At 41.4% G+C, this 14,703-nt stretch overlaps 1 protein-coding gene across 2 annotated transcripts in view; it reads left to right on the plus strand.

Moving 5' to 3' along the window:
* The first annotated feature begins 961 nt into the window (after positions 1-961).
* The window catches only part of ARMH3 (armadillo like helical domain containing 3), a 315,522-nt gene continuing 301,780 nt past the window's right edge, over positions 962-14,703 (plus strand). The window contains exon 1 of one of the 2 annotated variants that reach the window (XM_037804193.1): positions 962-1,096. The gene's annotated coding sequence lies outside the window, so the exon portion shown is untranslated. Of the gene's footprint in view, positions 1,097-1,286; positions 1,865-14,703 lie in introns of those variants that run through there. The other variant, XM_037804194.1, reaches the window with a different exon arrangement.

The following is a 14,703-nucleotide window of genomic DNA, read 5'->3' on the forward strand; positions in this document are numbered from 1 at the left end:
ATAATCTCAGAATCGTAGTTTGTTTTTTGTTTTTCTTGTCACTACTCCCTGAATTGGGTCTTCAGTAGTAATTCAACAAAGCCTTGTTGAAGGAAATAAGGTACGGATCAGGGTTTTTCAGGTGGACAGGAGGCTTCTAACTGGTATTCAGGAACTATTGAGGTCCATCTCAAGATGCCATTCTTTTGCCTCTCCCCACTCTTTTTTATATTCAATGAGAATACAACTTTTTATCACTAATCATGTCTTAATGCTACTGGGTAAGTAGACTAGAAAAATAAAAAAATCTTCCAAGAAACAGTCTGAGCTTCTAGGTAAAGAGCTCTTTCCTGATAGATCTGAGTTCAAACTCTGTTCCGTCTCTTACAAACTCTAGAACATTAGGCAAGCTATTTAATCTCTCTGAACCTTTGTTTTCTTGTCTATAAAGCATCTACTTAATTAAGTCATTATAAGGATTGAATGAGACAATGTATACATATTTAAATGTATTAGCATAGTGCCCAGCACATCTTATTTAATTTTCCATTTTGCTTATGAGCAAACTGGGACTAAGATAAATTAAATAACTTGCCAAGTTAACACAGCTTTACACAGTTCTTTGCATATAGTAGGCACACAATAAATATTTATTATTTATGAATGAGTGTTTCCAGTCTTCTATTACAGTGTTGCAATAAACATCTTTGAACATATATCCTTCCAAGCTTTGCCAGTGTTTTCTAGAGGATACATTCATTCCTAGAAGTGGAATTGCCAAGTCCAAACCCGACTGTCATACTTAAAAAAACTGCTAGTGCGACTTGTATCCACTAGGCCCTAAATACATGTTTCTTTTGCTAATTTCTCGCGATGGCTTTCGGAAGTCGTAGTGTTTGCGATGCTTGCTGGGAATTGTGGTCTGGTCAGCTCTCGGAAGCAGGCGTGGATAAGCCGACTACACGGCGGGCTTTAGGACCTGGTGGGGCACGCGGGCCGGGGAAAGGGTCGAGGGAGGTCGTGAGCGTGGTCTTGAGCGTGCCCGTGAGCCCCGAGCAGCGGCGGCGTCGGTGGCGTCGGGAGCTGCGCGGGTGGAGGAGGAGGAGTCCCCGTCTAGGTAAGCAGCGGAGGCACAGGCCTGTCCCTTGTCCTGGAACCTGGCCAATTCCCACGCGTTGTAACATACTAGGCCTTGGCTCCGAGAGGGCTCAGTCGGCGGCCTGGGGGCGGGGCCTGCGCTCGCGGAGGGGACAACGGGATTGACCTACGAAGGGGTGGGAGGACGACTGCTGAGGCGGGCTAAGGCTGAGTGCGGCGGGGAGGGCTGGGCCAGGGAGCGGCCGAGAGGAGCGAGAAGCCGGTCACTCTGTGGAGGGTCCCTTCACTTCCGCTCGCGGCCCCTACAGTGCCTGTTTCGCTGCTGAGACAATGACCTTTGACCCCAGAAGGAGCTGACCCCGATGCCTCCAGCTGCTTCGTGAGACTTTGCTCTCAGCTTGTTCCCTTCCCTGGGTGGCCGTTAGCCAGCCCAGCCCAGCCCAGGGGAGAGGGCGTGGGGCCGGACCTGTGAGGCGGATTAGAAGACCAGGTGGTGACCCGGAAGGGTCCGACGGGCTTCAGCTCATCTTTCACAAAGAATCAGTGAAGCTACTGTGTTTTTTTCGGAGTTCCATGATGCAAGCCAGGGAAACGAACCTGTGCTCGGGCAGGTGTGGGGAAGAAATAAGGGAAGAGAAAACTGGTTCTCTGGAAAGCGAGACCTGTCAGAAGTTGAGGAAGGCTGCTTCTGGAGAATGGGGAAGTAGATACTTGGGCCAAGCCCGAAGAAATGTTTCTGGACGGTCAGACCCTCCTCAGCTGTTCCTTCCCAGAAAGTTTTAGCCCAGTGAGATTGATTTCTTTGCTGTTTTGAGCTCTCAGTGACTTTGTAAACCAGAGCAATAATGATTCGTTGTTGCTGCCTTTAATTTTGCATGAGTTAATCGAAATTATTTTGGGTGTGCCATCAGTTGGATTTGTGTGCACTTTACTTCCTATGTGAAAGCTTTCTGGCTAATAGATCAGTCAGTCTAGGGAAAGGCAGATCCTTCTTCTTAGCATTGCAAGGGGGAGGTTCCCCTTTGCTTGGTTCTTTGCTTGGTGACTAGAGGAGACTTTAAGGCATTTTCATTGGGCATTTAGGCATTATAATTCACTCACTTTTTCAACATTTGTATTAAAAAAACAAGACCTGAAAACCCCAAAAACAGTTGTTATGAAAGTTGGAATTTTACATAGAACCTAGAATCCGTAAAATTTTGGGAAAGTGGCCAATTAAATTAATCCAGAATATATGAGGGTGAGCTGTTTATTCAACTCATTTATTGATCACTTACATGTAACCGGCACTGGGGTTAGAAACACGAGTATGTTTCCATAAGGACATAGAGAAGCATATTCAGATGAAAATTTGTAGTGCTATGTGTTATATATTTACATAAAGAAATTACACAGTGTGAAGGGACTCCTGCAGGAAGGGCCATTGTCTGGGAGAGTCAGGGAAATCACAGGGAGGAGATACTAGAGTTGGGTGTTGAAGGATGAGTAGGAGCTTATGCAACCAGTCAGAGAGAACAGCATAAGCAAAGGCATGTTGAAAGTATGAGAGGAAAAAAAAAACACATGATGTCTAAGTGTCAGAAATTTGTCCAAACACAGGATGTGTGGTGGGGAAATTGCCAGGAGGTGAGGCTAAAATGGGAGTAGGAAGCCATTGGAGCTTTTTAAATTAGGGAGTGACAGAAGGGCAGATTAAAGTAATGAGAAATGAGGCAATGAGACTAATTAGAGTTGTTGCAGTTGACTGAGACTCTGAATAAAGTGTGACAGTCGGGACGGCTTTTTAGACATTTCTGAAATAGATGCAGCAGGACTTAGTGTCTATTTGGGGAGAGAATGTGGGTAAGGTTTCTAATTTGAGAGACTGGGTGGATGGGGATTTCATTAAACAGGGTATGGATTAGAGAAAGTAGAGCAGATTTTTAAAGAATTGAGGTAGACATAGAAAATGGTATAGGTAAGATAATTCGGGGTGCTGAGATCCAGCTGCTTGTGGGATGTACAGATGGAGATGTTAGTAGGCAGCCCGAAGTAAGGAGGCCTAGTGAGCTTAATAGTATCTTGGCAATGGCTCTATGTGAGGGCATGTAAAAAAATCCTTGGGAAAAATAATGTTTCTTTTGTTTATAAGGAAGTATCAGAATGTGAGTTCCTCAAAGCACAGACCATAACTTAGTGATTTTAGGGTTTCCTTTTGTCTTTCACTATGCCTGTGTTACTAAAAGTCTCCATAAATGTTAGTTGTTCAACTTGCAGGAAATTAATTTACTTTGCAAGGTTGTAGTTACTTTTTGGGACTTCCTTTAGGAAGATCTTGAGAGTCTGTCTTTTCATTTTCATTTTATACTTAGATGGTATTCATGAGACTTACATGGTTCAAGAGGAAAGGAAATGAGAAGATATGAGTGATTGTGCTGCTTGAGGAAGTGCAGGGCTTGAGCAGGAGCTAGTATTACTTTATAAGAGGCTCCTGCTCATTGAGAAGAGGACCACTGAGCTGCTCATTGAGAATAGAAATGAATTCTCCTGGGAGATGTCAGAAAAATGTGACTTTCAATCAGAGTTTCCTGAAATCCTGTCGATTTGGAGTTAGTTCCTCCTTCTGAAAGTGTGAGTACATTGCTTCTTGTGTAAGATAGTTTGAAAGGGAACCTGGGCTAGTCAGGTTCATCTGTATTATTAAACCTCTTCATCTGTATTATTAGCTTGTGGAACTAGACAGACCCAGTAGTTGCTGATGGGACCGGATTGAATTCTCTTTTCTGAACCTAGTTCACCTGTAGCGGGTACATATTTAAGGCTAATACCTAGAGTAGAGATTGGGAAATTCCTAGTTTTGCCACTTTCTGCTTAGTCTTAGGAATGTTATTGAGCTAATTCTGCTTTCATGCACAGGCTAAATACCCACTCTAGGTGATCACCATCCAGAGTACACACAAAATACAGACCCTTCCCTCTAGTAGCTCATGTGCTTACTTAATCAGTCTGGTTCTCTCCTAACATCCAGAAAATAGGGATGATGCTTGTCAGGTGGTATCCTGAGTTGACTGACTTTTCTTGGATAAAGAGGGAATATGATATGGATATCAGTTTGGAGTTTCCATAAAATTGTAATTTTAACTGAGTCTGGATTTTGAATATTCTACTAGGTAGCAAATGATCTTTTGCACTAACAGAATATTCTGACATGGAGAGTGACTACCAGAGAGAACAAGATGGTGGCTTTACCACTTAACTAACTGTGTTACTTTGGGCAAGGTAAAATTCTCATTGTATAATCAGAGTAGTATCATTTGGTTATTGTAAGGATTAAATGCAGTATATAGAAAGCCCTTGTAACAGTGCCAAGGGTATAGCGAGTACTCAGTAGTGGTATGCATTATTATCGCTCCAGGTGGGAGGCTGTGCCTTGAAAGATTTAGGAGGAATGAGTGAAGAATTCCATCTCCAGGAATTAAGAAAATAAAAGTGATAGAACAAGAGGATGTGACCCATCCTGGAGTGCTCCATGAAGAGAATTCAGAGAGGTGACTTTAAGAATGAAGTTACTACTCTATTTTCATTTTGGAGATATGAAAGATTTTGAGTGACTAGCAGTAAAAATTCATGAAAATGGAAAGGTGTTATATGCTTGTTTTAGAGCCAGTCTGTGAAGTGGAGTTGGGGGAACCTGTGCCCCATGCTACTTAGAGAAGCTGTAGAGAACAACCATATGGAACAGTAGGATGTGAGCTAAATCCCAGCAGTCTTCAAACAGGAAGAAAGAGACTTGTAAGGAGCTAGGTTGAGAATTGGGGGGTTGGGGTTTGGAGCTAGAAAAACCCTGTGTTCTCTAAAGTGCTTGTAGTGCTAGTATTTACTTGCAGGGAGTGTGGTAGGCCTTTCAGAAAGACTTGGGGGATGGGTAACTTCTGCCTGAAGAGGTAAGAGTTAAAAATACCTTCCATCTGGGGAAACTAGAGAGTTTTTAGGAGAGTCAGAGCAGGAGAGGGGAGATTTGTGGCCATAATATTTCAATTTCTGGCTTCATATAAACACATTGCCTTCTTTTGGATTTTGGGTGAATGGCTCATGGCCAGATAATGGCATTATTTGACTCAGCTACAACTCCTGGACAGATACTATATATGATTTTTATTCCCTTAACTGGGCATTGTGGTTTACTATGGTCTGGGTGATCTTACAGTTATCTCCTTTCACAGATAGGCAAACTGAGATCCCAAAAGAAGGCAGTGCCTGTTGGTGAGTTAATTGTGGGAAGAATGAGATAGGGGTAGGTGAAGAACTTATCAGTTCTTTCCTGGAGACTGTAGAGGTTTTATGCATCCTTTCAATTTCCTCTTCTGTCTAGAAGGTCCTTTCCTTTCAAATTTTTACTTGGGGTAGGATTTCTTAATTTCAACATTATTGACATTTTAGTCCAGATAATTCTTGGTTGTGGTGAACTGTTCTGTGTCCTCTTGTTTAGTAGCATCCCTGGCCTCTACCAACTAGATACATTTCCCACATACCCCTCCTCCGTTTGTGACAACCGAAACTGCCTCCAGACAATGCCAAATGGAAGGCAGAATTACCCTGGATGAGAACCACTGACTTGGAGTGATTGTTACAAATGTAGATCCCTAGGCCTTATCTTGAAAAGTTTGATTCAGTAGTGGGGTTGGGAGGATTTAGGAATATTCATTTCAAGAGGTGCCCCAGAATATCAAAGCTCTGCTCTGATAAAGCATATTCTCTCCTAAGCTGGGGGCTGCAAAGACTTGCTTGCTCTCCATTTAATCTTTCTGTGCAGTTTTATAGTATCTACCCATTTATTGTCAAGTGTCAGTGAAAATTATCCTTAGTGGACTGACTAGGCCCAATTAAAATAGTATCAATTAAATCCTATAGTCAATACGAGTGTATTTCAGCTTTTTTTTTTTTTAACCATTGTTCTAGTTTGCTAATGCTGCCAGAAGGCAAAACAGTAGAGATGGACTGGCTTTTATAAAAGGGGGTTTATTTGGTTACACAGTTACAGTCTAAAGGCCATAAAGTTTCCAAGGTAAGTCATCAACAATTGGGTACCTTCAGTGGAGGATGGCCAATGGTGTCCAGAAAACCTCTGTTAGCTGGGAAGGCAGGTAGCTGGTGTCTGCTCCAAAGTTCTGTGTTCAAAATGGCTTTCTCCCAGGACATTCCTCTCTAGGCTGCAGTTTCTCTCCAAAATTTCACTCTCAGTTGCTTTTGGGGTGTTTGTCCTCTCTTAGCTTCTCCGGAGCAAGAGTCTGCTTTGAGTGGCCATCTTAAAACTGTCTCTCATCTGCAGCTACTCTGTCAGCTTTTGTGCATTCTTCAAAGGTCCCAAAGAGGGACCTCTTGGCGCTCCTTCTGTCTGAGCCCATACAATGCTCCAGCAAACTAATTAAGGCCCATGATGAATGGGTGGGGCCATACCTCCATGGAAACTATCCAATTAGAGTCATCACCCATAGTTGGGTGGGGCACATCTCCATGGAAACACTCAAAGAATTACAATCTAATCAACACTGATATGTCTGTCCACACAAGATCACATCAAAGATAATGGCATTTTGGGGGACACAATACATTCAGACTGGCACATTCCACCCCCTGGACCCCAAAATCACATGATCTTTCCATATCCAAAATACATTCATCCCACAGCAATATCACAGAAACTTAAATCATTTCAGTAACAATAGTTAAGTACAAGGTCCCATCAAAATCAGTTACAGGCATAGTCTGTCCAAAAGCATAATTCCCCTCTACCTGTGGACCTGTGAAATTTAGAAAAGTTATGTACCTGTAATATATAAAGGAGGGACAGTCATAGGGTAAACGTTCCCATTGCCATAAGGAGAAACTGAAAGGAAAACAGGGTTAACAGGACCAAAACAGTTCCTAAAACCCACAGGGCAAACTCCATTAGATTTCAAAGTCTGAGAGTCAGTAACATAATGATGTTGCATCCTTGGGGCTTGAGAGAGCGGGAGTCTAACCCTTCTTAAGGGCCTTTGCAGCAGCCCTTTCCTCTCCAAATGCTGGGGTGAGTGCTCCAACATATCTACCCATTGGGGAGACCATCTTCTCGGCCCCACCCTCCTCAAACTTTGGGGCAGCACCCAGATTCTCTTCCATCTCTGGGGCACACACTCAACCCCTTCAGAACAGTGGGGTGGCGGCCAGGCTCTCCCCAGTCCCTGGGAATGTGCTCCACCCTCTTTAAGGCCTGAGGTGGCAACACCTTTCCTGAACATGGAGGTGGAAGGCCCACCCTGGACCTCCGGGGCAAACTCACCCTTTCCATGCACGTGGGCCACTCTGCTCTCCCAGCCTGAGACCTCTTGACTCCAGACCTTAACCTCCATGGCTCTGTCTTTGAAGAAATTTTTCCTTCAGTATGTTCCTTGTCTGTCTCCTCCAGTCCTGACTGGCAGTGGCTCTGTCTGTAAAGAGCTTGTAAAAATTCTGTTGGCTTCGCATGAAGCACACAGGGGTCCAAGCCATCAGACAATAGGACTTTCCACAAATCCTTTTTGCTTAACTCCTTTTCCAGTCTTGGCTTGTACAGAAATGGCAGCTGGGTTCCATGTTTGGTTACATCCTCATGTTGGGCTGTAGCTTCTGGGGTTTCACCCTCTGAAAGCCCAGAGTTTTTCAGGCCATCAATTTCTGCTTTCCTTGAAACCAAGATTTCATTTCTCAGTTTAATCTCTGTCCTCTCGCATTTTACTATTAGCTGCAAGTAAAAGCCGGGCTTCTTCTATATTTTGCTTGGAGATCTCATCAGCTAAGTATTCCCAGTTGTCGCTTTCAAATTCTGCCTTCCATCCAACACCAGGACTCAATTTTGCCAAATTCTCTGCCACTTTAAAACAAGGGTCGCTTTCCTTCCAGTTTGCAACAGCACATTCATCATTTTTGCTCAAGGCCTCATCAGAAGTATCTTTAGAGTCCATGTTTCCACAAACAGTCTCTTCAAAGCAGTTTAGGCCTTTTCTATCAAGCTCCTCACAGTTCTTCCAGAATCGTTCCCTTGTCCATTTAAAAAGCCATTCCAGCATGTTTGGTATTTGCAAACTAAGCAGCACCAGCACTTCACAGCTGGTACCAAAATCTGTTCTAGTTTGCTAATGCTGCTGGAATGCAAAACACCAGAGATGGACTGGCTTTTATAAAAGGGGGTTTATTTGGTTACATAGTTACAGTCTTAAGGCCATAAAGTGTCCAAGGCAACACATCAGCAATCGGGTACCTTTACTGGAAGATGGCCAATGGTGTCCGGAAAACTTCTGCTACCTGGGAAGACACATGGCTGGCATCTGCTCCAAAGTTCTGGGTTCAAAATGGCTTTCTCCCAGGACGTTCCTCTCTAGGCTGCAGCTCCTCAAAAGTGTCACTCTCAGTTGCTCTTTGGGCGTTTGTCCTTTCTTAGCTCCTCTAGAGCAAAAGTCTGCTTTCAACAGCCATCTTCAAACTGTCTCTTATCTGCAGCTACTCTCTCAGCTTCTGTGCATTCTTCAGAATGTCCTTGGCTGTAGCAAGCTTGCTCCTTCTGTCTGAGCCCATACAATGCTCCAGCAAACTAATCAAGGCACATGATGAATGGGCGGGTCCATACCGCCACGGAAACTATCCAATTAGAGTCATCACCCACAGTTGGGTGGGGTGCATCTCCATGGAAACACTCAAAGAATTGCAATCTAATCAACACTGATACATCTGCCCACACAAGATCACATCAAAGGCAATGGCGTTTTGGGGGACACAATACAGTCAAACAGGCAGAACCATATTTGATACATCTATCAACTTGACTATGCATTCAGATTTTTCTTTAGTTTTCTGTTCCAAGTTTTCTACCATTCCATTCACTTGTCTATCCTTCTTGGTTTTACTTTGCTATTACCTGTATTTATATACATGTGCATACACCAGACTTTTTTTTTTTTTTTTTTTGCCTTCTACCATCGAACCTCTTCCCACTGGCAGACCAGAGTAATGAAACTTAAGATATCTGGACACACCAAAGTTTGTTCATTAAGTTCAGTGAGTAAATATTCTTCCCACTTACTTGCTTTGAACCTCTCCACATTTTCTCAGCAGGTCCCTAATTCTATTATTGTTTAGGTTACTCCTGCTCATTCCTCTGCCTTTTGAAAGACTATGTAGCATAGTGGTTAAGATCAGGGACTATGATTTCAGACTGTCTGGGTTTGAGTCCCTGCTTCTCACTTACACTGGGCAAGTTCTTTAATGGCTTTCTACCCCTGCTTTCTCAACATAAAGTTCCTAGGTCATAGGATGTGCCAGTTGGAATGTATTGTGTCCCCCAAATGCCATTATCTTTGATGTTGTCTTTTGGGGCAGACGTTTTGGTGCTGATTAGATTTGCTTGGAATGTGCCCCACCCAGCTGTGGGTGATGACTCTGATGAGATACTCCCATGGAGGCATGGCCTCACCCATTCAGGGTGGGACTTGATCAGTGGAGCCATATAAATGAGCTGACTCAAAGAGAAGGAACTGAGTGCATCTGTGAGTGACGTTTTGAAGAGGAGCAAGCTGCTAGAGAGGAACGTCCTGGGAGAAAGCCATTTTGAAACCAGAACTTTGGAGCAGATGCCAGCCACATGCCTTCCCAGCTAACAGAGGTTTTCCAGACGCCATTGGCCATCCTCCAGTGAAGGTACCCAATTACTGATGTGTTACCTTGGACACTTTATGGCCTTAAGACTGTAACTGTGTAGCCAAATAAACCCCCTTTTTAATAAAAGCCAGTCCATCTCTGGTGTTTTTCATTCCGCAGCATTAGCAAACTAGAACATAGGGTTGTTGTGAGAATTAAATGAACTAATGTATGCATAGTGCTTAGAACAGTGCCTGGTACATAGCAAGTGCTAAATAAACATTAATGCTTTGGTTGTTATTTTCAGTTGGTGTCCTGATAGTGCAAGTCTGGGGTTCCCATAAGCCTCTGTTTTAGTGTTCTGTGTGGATACTGGTAAATCTTTATATAAATTTATGTGTGTGTGTACTCACATTTTAAAAAATAATTTATTTTTAACTGTAAAATTTATATAACACAAAAATCATTTTATCCATTTTAAGTGGACAAGTCTTTGACATTGAGTACATGACCATATTGTGTAACTTTCACCACTATTTCCAGATTATTTTCATCATCCCAAACCAAAACTCATACTTGTTTAGCAATAACTCCCCACTCCTTCCTCCAACCCTGCTCTTGCCACTGTAACCACTATTATGCTTTTTGTCTTTTTGACTTTGCTTATTTTAAGTATTTCACATAAGAGAAATCATACAATATTTGTCCTTTTGTGTCTTGCTTATTTCATTCAACACGATGTCTTCAAGGTTCATTCATGTAGCAATTCATTTCTTTTTACAGCTGAATAATTCCATTGAATGAATGTACCACATTTTGTTTATCCATTCATCTGTGGATGGACACTTGGGTTACCTTCACCTTTTGGCTATCGTGAATAATGCTGTAATGAACACTGGTATGGAAATAGTTGTTTGAGTCCCTGCTTTCAATTTTTTTGGGTGTATACCTAAGAGTGGAATTACCAGGTCATATGGTAATTCTATGTTTAACTTTCTGAGGACTTGCCAAACTTTTCCACAGAGGCTGAACCATTTCATATTCCCACTAACAATGTACAAGGGTTCCTATTTCTCTGCATCCTTGCCAACACTTGCTATTTTCAGATTTTTAAAAAAAAATAATAGCTATCCTAGTGGGTGTAAAGTGGTATCTCATTGTAGTTTTAATTTGCATTTCTTTAATGGCTAATGGTTTTGAGCATGTTTTCATACACTTATTAGCCATTTGAATATGTTTAGAGAAATGTCTTTTCAAATCCTTGGCCCATTTTTTGATTGGGTTGTCTTTTTGTTGTTGAGTTGTCGGAGTTCTTTATATATTCTAGATATCAATTCGTTAACAGATGTATGGTCTTAAACTAATAACAATCTTGTTTGACTAGTACCAACCTAGTTTCAGTGGTATGCAAACTCTCTACTCCTATATGTGTCTATCCCTCCCCCTTTATAGTGTTATTAGCTTAATTTATATCCTTATACATTGTTTTCAGTTGTATGCGAACTCTTTACTCCTATATCTCTCTATCCCTCTCCCTTTATATTGCTATTATTAGCTCAGTTTGTATCTTTCTATATCGTATGCTCATTAACATAGTTTTTTTTTTAAATCTTTATTTTATTGAGATATATTCACATACCACGCAGTCATACAAAACAAATCATACATTTGATTGTTCACAGTACCATTACATAGTTGTAGATTCATCACCTAAATCAATCCCTGACACCTTCATTAGCACACACACAAAAATAACAAGAATAATAATTAAAGTGAAAAAGAGCAATTAAAGTAAAAAAGAACACTGGGTACCTTTGTCTGTTTGTTTGTTTGCTTCCTTCCCCTATTTTTCTACTCATCCATCCATAAACTAGACAAAGTGGAGTGTGGTCCTTATGGCTTTCCCAGTCCCATTGTCACCCCTCATAAGCTACATTTTTATACAATTGTCTTCGAGATTCATGGGTTCTGGGTTGTAGTTTGATAGTTTCAGGTATCCACCACCAGCTACCCCAATTCTTTAGAACCTAAAAAGGGTTGTCTAAATTGTGCGTAAGAGTGCCCACCAGAGTGACCTCTCGGCTGCTTTTGGAATCTCTCTGCCACTGAAGCTTTTTTCATTTCCTTTCACATCCCCCTTTTGGTCAAGAAGATGTTCTCCATCCCATGATGCTGGGTCTGCATTCCTCCCCGGGAGTCATATTCCACGTTGCCAGGGAGATTCACTCCCTTGAGTGTCTGATCCCACATAGAGGGGAGGGCAGTGATTTCACCTTTCAGGTTGGCTTAGGTAGAGAGAGAGGGCCACATCTGAGCAACAAAGAGGCATTCGGGAGGAGGCTCTTAGGCACAATTATAGGGAGGCCTAGCCTCTCCTTTGCAGCAACCGTCTTCCCAAGGGTAAATCCTGTGGTAGAGGGCTCAACCCATCAAACCACCCTGTGTCTGTGGTCATGTTAGCAACCATCGAGGTGGGGTAAGCCAATACCCCTGCATTCTCCACAGGCTCCTCAAGGGGGCTCTGCATATTTTTTTCCTTGTTTTTTTTTTAGATTTTTTTTTTTTTTAAATCAACTGTATGAAAAAAAAAAAAATAAAAAATATAGTTAAAAAAAAAAAACATACAATAAAAGAACATTTCAAAGAGACCATAACAAGGGAGTAAGAAAAAGACAACTAACCTGAGATAACTGCTTTACTTCCAACATGTTCCTACTCTACCCCAAGAGAGTTACCTAATATAGCAACATTTCTGTGAACTTGTTCCTACTATACTCATCAGAAATTAACAGACTATAGTCATTCCTGGGCATTCCCAGAACGTTAAATTTACCCATGATGGCTTATCTGTTCTTCTTGGATTATTGTTCCCCCTTCCTTAATTGCTCTCTATTGCTAGTTCCCCTACATTCTACATTATAAACCATTTGTTTTACGTTTTTCAATGTTCACATTAGTGGTAGCATATAGTATTTCTCTTTTTGTGCCTGGCTTATTTCGCTCAGCATTATGTCTTCAAAGTTCATCCATGTTGTCATATGTTTCATGAGATTGTTCCTTCTTACTGCCGTGTAGTATTCCATCGTGTGTATATACCACATTTTATTTATCCACTCATCTGTTGAAGGACATTTGGGTTGTTTCCATCTCTTGGCAATTGTGAATAATGCTGCTATGAACATTGGCATGCAGATACCTGTTCGTGTCACTGCTTTCCGATCTTCCGGGTATATACTGAGAAGTGCAATCGCTGGATCGAACGGTAACTCTATATCTAGTTTTCTAAGGAACTGCCAGACTGTCTTCCAGAGTGGCTGAACCATTATACAGTCCCACCAACAATGAATAAGAGTTCCAATTTCTCCACATCCCCTCCAGCATTTGTAGTTTCCTGTTTGTTTAATGGCAGCCATTCTAACCGGTGTTAGATGGTATCTCATTGTGGTCTTAATCTGCATCTCTCTAACAGCTAGTGAAGCTGAACATTTTTTCATGTGTTTCTTGGCCATTTGTATTTCCTCTTCAGAGAACTGTCTTTTTATATCTTTTGCCCATTTTATAATTGGGCTGTCTGTACTATTGTCATTGAGTTGTAGGATTTCTTTATATATGCAAGATATCAGTCTTTTGTCAGATACATGGTTTCCAAAAATTGTTTCCCATTGAGTTGGCTGCCTCTTTACCTTTTTGAGAAATTCCTTTGAGGTACAGAAACTTCTAAGCTTGAGGAGTTCCCATTTATCTATTTTTTCTTTTGTTGCTTGTGCTTTGGGTGTAAAGTCTAGGAAGTGGCCGCCTAATACAAGGTCTTGAAGATGTTTTCCTACATTATCTTCTAGGAGTTTTATGGTACTTTCTTTTATATTGAGATCTTTGGTCCATTTTGAGTTAATTTTTGTGTAGGGTGTGAGGTAGGGGTCCTCTTTCATTCTTTTGGATATGGATATCCAACTCTCCCAGCCCCATTTGTTGAAAAGACCATTATGACTCAGTTCAGTGACTTTGGGGGCCTTATCAAAGATCAGTCGGCCATAGATCTGGGGGTCTATCTCCGAATTCTCAATTTGATTCCATTGATCTGTATGTCTGTCTTTGTGCCAGTATCATGCTGTTTTGACAACTGTGGCTTTATAATAAGCTTCAAAGTCAGGGAGTGTAAGTCCTCCCACTTTGTTTTTCTTTTTTAGAGTGTCTTTAGCAATTCGAGGCACCTTCCCTTTCCAAATAAATTTGATAACTAGCTTTTCCAAGTCTGCAAAGTAGGTTGTTGGGATTTTAATTGGGATTGCATTGAATCTGTAGATGAGTTTGTGTAGAATTGACACCTTAATGACATTTAGCCTTCCTATCCATGAACATGGAATATTTTTCCATCTTTTACGGTCCCCTTCTATTTCTTTTAGTAGAGTTATGTAGTTTCCTTTGTATAGGTCTTTTACATCTTTGATTAAGTTTATTCCTAGGTACTTGATTTTTTTTTGTTGCTATTGAAAACGATATCTTTTTCTTGAGTGTCTCTTCAGTTTGTTCATTTCTAGCATATAGAAACCTTACTGACTTATGTGCATTAATCTTGTATCCCACTACTTTGGTAAATTTGTTTATTAGCTCTAGTAGCGGTATCGTCGATTTCTCAGGGTTTTCCAGATATAAGATCGTATCATCTGCAAACAATGACAGTTTTACTTCTTCTTTTCCAATTTGGATGCCTTTTATTTCTTTGTCTTGCTGGATTGCCCTCGCTAGCACTTCCAGCACAAAGTTGAATAACACTGGTGACAGCGGGCATCCTTGTCTTGTTCCTGATCTTGGAGGGAAGGCTTTCAGTCTCTCACCATTGAGTACTATGCTGGCTGTGGATTTCTCATATATGCTCTTTATCATATTGAGGAAATTTCCTTCAATTCCTACCTTTTGAAGTGTTTTTATCAAAAATGGATGTTGGATTTTGTCAAATGCTTTTTCAGCATCTATTGAGGTGATCATTTGATTTTT

The sequence above is a fragment of the Choloepus didactylus genome, chromosome 15 (genome assembly GCF_015220235.1).
Source record: "Choloepus didactylus isolate mChoDid1 chromosome 15, mChoDid1.pri, whole genome shotgun sequence".
Lineage (NCBI taxonomy): Eukaryota > Metazoa > Chordata > Mammalia > Pilosa > Megalonychidae > Choloepus > Choloepus didactylus.